This window comes from Capricornis sumatraensis, chromosome 2 (assembly GCF_032405125.1).
Source record: "Capricornis sumatraensis isolate serow.1 chromosome 2, serow.2, whole genome shotgun sequence".
NCBI classification, from domain to species: Eukaryota; Metazoa; Chordata; class Mammalia; order Artiodactyla; family Bovidae; genus Capricornis; species Capricornis sumatraensis.
Window position 1 is genome coordinate 38,761,035 of NC_091070.1, and position 4,341 is coordinate 38,765,375.

The 4,341-nt window shown below is 38.7% G+C and overlaps 1 pseudogene; it reads right to left on the reverse strand.

Annotated features, from left to right (window-relative positions):
* Window positions 1-578: 578 nt before the first annotated feature.
* LOC138096223 (elongation factor 1-alpha 1 pseudogene) lies at window positions 579-2,171 on the reverse strand (annotated as a pseudogene).
* Between the last annotated feature and the right edge of the window lie 2,170 nt (window positions 2,172-4,341).

The following is a 4,341-nucleotide window of genomic DNA, read 5'->3' on the forward strand; positions in this document are numbered from 1 at the left end:
ATACAAAAGAAGACTAATGATTAATTTTACAGATTCACAAAATTCTAAAAACTAGCTTAATTTCAAACTAAAAGTGTACACGCATGGTTTAAAAAGGAAAACAGAATTTTAGAAAACAAACACCTGTAACTATTAAGAGATAATTACTGCTATCAACTGATTACCTTCAGTTATTTTTCTACATTTCTAAATGTGTATATATTTATCCATGTATCTACATATCTTCTTTTTATTTTGATTTTGGGAAGGATAATCTTATAGGTATAGATGCATTTTATTTTTTTACACTGAATTTTCTCATTAAATTTTGTTTTAAAGGATCTCAAAATTCAAGATTTTTGGTCAAGTTGTTTTCATTAAAACACTGATTTTAAAAACAAGCAACTTACAATTGCCACAGAAAAATAACCAAATGATCCACAAAACACCCTCCTTTCCCTCTGCAGGTTTTACAATGCATTGTTATTAACCAAACTTTTACTATTAAACAGGCCAGTTGAGAGAAACACTTCTGAGACCTTCTCCCACTGTCTGCTTAAGACTAGGATGGCGGATACTGGGGATAATATTCGTTTACCTTACTCAGTTTTCGGAGCAAACTTAGTGACCTGACCAGCTCCAGCAGCCTTCTGGTCCACAAATTTGATGACACCTACAGCAGCGGTCCATCTCACGTCACAAATAGCCAAATATGGATAGCCAGAGAAGCTATTAACACCTAAGCTTCCAAGAAGCACATCAACCAGATTTCAAAAATTTGAGGCCATCTTTTAGCCTCTTACCAGAGCGGTGATCAATCTTCTCTTTCAGCTCAGCAAACTCGCAAGCAATGTGAGGTACCTGACAATTCAACAACAGGTGCATAGCCAGCACTGATATGACCAGGGTGATTTAGGGTAATCACTGGAGTGTTGAAGCCAGCTTCTTCCAATAGTGGGTCATTTTTGCTATCGCCAGCCACAGTGCTATGAAGAATATCTTTGACAGTCACATTCTTTACACTGAAGTCTACATTAGCCCCATGAAGAGCTACATTCAAAGCTCACGATGCGATTCAACAGACTTTACCTTCAGTTGTAACGTCGTTTGGAGCAAAGGTAACGAGTATGCCAGGTTTGAGAACAGCAGTCTCTACTCAGCACACAGAGACAGTTCCAGTACCACCAGTTTTGTAGACATCCTGGAAGAATAACCCAAATTCCTGTTAATGAGAAGAATTGGTGGGCAGGAACGCAATCCAGAGATTTCAGCACTGGCATTAATATATTTATGGGTAACGAACCAAGACATATCTGTACTTAACTCCAGCATGTTGTCTCCATTCGAACCAGAAACTAGCACAAATGCTACTGTGCCTGGGTTGTAGCCAATTTTCTTAATGTAGGTGCTGACTTTGTTAATGATTTCCTCATCTCTCTGGCTGAAATAGTAGCTTAGTGGAATCCATTTTATTAACACCAACAATTAGTTGTTTCATGACCAGCATGTAAGCCACAGAGGGCCTCCCTGGTGGCTCAGTCGGCGAAGAATCTGCCTGCAATGCAGGACACCAGAGTTCGATTTCTGGGTTGGGAAAATCTCCTGGAGAAGGGATTAGCAACCCACTCCAGTATTCTTGCCTGGAGAATTCTGTGGACAGAGGACCCTGGTGGGCTACAGTTCATGGGGTTGCAAAGAGCTGGACATGACTGAGCGACTAACATACACACACAGACACACACACACACACACACACACACACACATGTAAGCCAGATGGGCACATTCACAGATCTGCCCATTCTAGTATATACCAGCTTCCGATTCAACAATACCAGCAACAGCAATCAATAAGGAGAATCAGTATCAGATGTGCCTATAATCAATCATGTTTTTGTTAAATTCCCTGTGTTATAGGCCATGGATGATGGTCATGTAATACTTACTGGTCTTATATTTTCACATGGAATTGTCAATGACGATACCAAGCTCACCGTTGGTGTTCAGTTTACCCAAGACCCAGGGGTATGTAAAGGAGATCTCTCCCATCTCAGTAGCCTCCTTCTCAAACTTTTCAATGGTTCTTTTGTCAATTCTACCACATTTGTAGATCACATGGCCAGTAGTGCTGGACTCGCCTGAATCTTTGTGTCCAATAATGATGATGTTAATATGAGTCCTTTCTTTCTCCATCTCGGCTTTAGTGGTGGTTTCCACGGCACCTGTGTTATAGAAACAAACATGTTGTAAAAAAGCTTTACTAAAATTAAACATGGAAAATTTCCCACAATTAAGTTAAAAAAATGGCCAACTCCTATATAAGCATTTAATCATGCACTTGGTGTTTGGAATTTTAGTTAGGGAATTTATAATTATTTCCTCTGTCATCAGTTCTGTGGTGAATATATTTGATGTATCTTTTGAATAATATTTGATGGCATTTAAAAATTATTTCCTTATGGTATCTCTATCAAGCTCACTAGAATTCACATTCTTGGAGTCGGGCTGAATTGTAAATTCAAAGATTATCATCTCCTTTTGTTGATATAGAAATAAAAGCAGTGCTGTAAGATAAGGGAAAAACATTTATTTGGGAGTCAGGAATTGCAATTCAAGAGACACAGATTTGGGTAGAAACTCAAATGTACCACAAGAAGAGTTAAAAACCAAAAAGTTTATTTTTTTTTTTTAATGGAGAAAGTTTACATAAATTGTTTCCCAAGAATTATGATTGATGTTGGCAAGCTGGAATCATTCTTGTTTATATGTGATTGGTTTCTAAGGCTGTTACTCAGAGTTCAACATATAGCATTCTTTCAAGATATTGTGGCCCAAAGTTCATGTTCTATCTGGGTGGAGATATGCATAGTCTCTAATTCCCCAATGGCCTCCTGGCTGCCTTTTAGTGCTCTGTTGGGCATTAAAGACTCCGTTTCATAATTTTTTTTTTTTTTTAATCAAGGTAACTAAGCTGGTGCCTCTGAAGGAATGGAATCTACACAATGCTCTTCCACCTCTGAGATTCCATGATACTATGATTATTGACTATTTTAAAAGTTTTCTTAATGTATTATAATATTTTATACATATATGCATATATATGGAATAAGATATATATATATATATATATATAAAGTGTGTGTGTGTGCTTAGTCACTTAGTCATGTACAACTCTTTGCCACACCATGGACTGTAGCCTGCCAGGCTCCTCTGTCCATGGGGATTCTCCAGGTAAGAATACCAGGGAATCTTCCCAACCCAGGGATTGAACCCAGGTCTCCCACATTGCAGGCAGATTCTTTACCAGCTGAACCACCAGGGAAGCCCTATACACTTTAATGTGGATATTATATCTTAGAACACAATCCTACAGAAATTAAAATATGGATTTCCCCAGAAACTGAATAAATTATTGAGCTTGATATTTCAAGTTTTGTATTCCATATAATTCATTCAGGAATAAGTAAGAAAAGAAAAAAACAGAACACTGTTTTGGGGAAAGAAAGTAGAAGTTGAATATTGGCAGGTATGATACTTTCAGTCAGATTTTATAAACATAGCTAATGTTTTCTATCAAAAATCACTGCAAATGGTGATTGCAGCCATGGAATTAAAAGATGCTTACTCCTTGGAAGGAAAGTTATGACCAACCTAGATAGCATATTCAAAAGCAGAGACATTATTTTGCCAACAAAGGTCCGTCTAGTCAAGGCTATGGTTTTTCCAGTGGTCATGTATGGATGTTAGAGTTGGACTGTGAAGAAAGCTGAGTGCTGAACTGTGGTGTTGGAGAAGGCTCTTGAGAGTCCCTTGGACTGCAAGGAGATCCAACCAGTCCATTCTGAAGGAGATCAGTCCTGGGTGTTCTTTGGAAGGAATGATGCTAAAGCTGAAACTCCAGTACTTTGGCCACCTCATGCAAAGAGCTGACTCATTGGAAAAGACTGATGCTGGGAGGGATTGGGGGCAGGAGGAGAAGGGGACGACAGAGGATGGGATGGCTGGATGGCATCACTGACTCGATGGACATGAGTTTGAGTGAGCTCTGGGAGTTGGTGATGGACAGGGAGGCCTGGCGTGCTGCAATTCATGGGGTCGCAAAGAGTCGGACACAACTGAGCAACTGAACTGAACTGAACTGAACTGAAAGATAGCCTAAATTGCAAGGTAATGAGTCAATAACACATGCTCACCATTTCAAATCAAATTCTCAAATGCAAACATTGGAAATACGAAGTGATTTCTCCCAGTATAGTTTATGTGGTTCTATTCTTATTTGCTATTGTGGTGAGATTCATGTTAATCCTATTATTGATCTAAGAAATAGAGAGTTTGGATAGGGTCCAGAGGAAATGAGGGTTTA